This window comes from Theobroma umbraticum, unplaced genomic scaffold (assembly GCF_002168275.2).
Source record: "Theobroma umbraticum cultivar Fairchild unplaced genomic scaffold, ASM216827v3 scaffold_81.0, whole genome shotgun sequence".
Classification (NCBI taxonomy): Eukaryota; Viridiplantae; Streptophyta; class Magnoliopsida; order Malvales; family Malvaceae; genus Theobroma; species Theobroma umbraticum.
This window is the reverse complement of record NW_018397268.1, coordinates 1,642,739-1,643,126: the sequence shown is the minus strand read 5'-3', so window position 1 is coordinate 1,643,126 and position 388 is coordinate 1,642,739.

The following is a 388-nucleotide window of genomic DNA, read 5'->3' as shown; positions in this document are numbered from 1 at the left end:
TAATTCATGCTTTTATATTCCTTACCAGCACCTCAGACTGGCTCCTTATGTATTAAATAAGTTTTATTATTTCCTTAGTAATGCAGTTTTCTGGCCTGTGTTTAATACTGTAACGAGTTATACTGAAGTGCGAGATTGTCCTTAGATTACATTATCATGATATATTATCATGTCACGTAGTATAAAATAATATGTTAGTTTGATTAGTGACTAGTAATCATCGTTAATCATAAAAATTATTTGATTGAAAATAAAAATATAAAAATTAATGATAACTAGTTAATTTTTTTTTATTTAAAGTAAAAATACAAACTCATAATTAATCATTATAAAATTAAAAATTTATATGAATTATTTTAAATAGTTTAAATTTTTTTAAAAAAATATT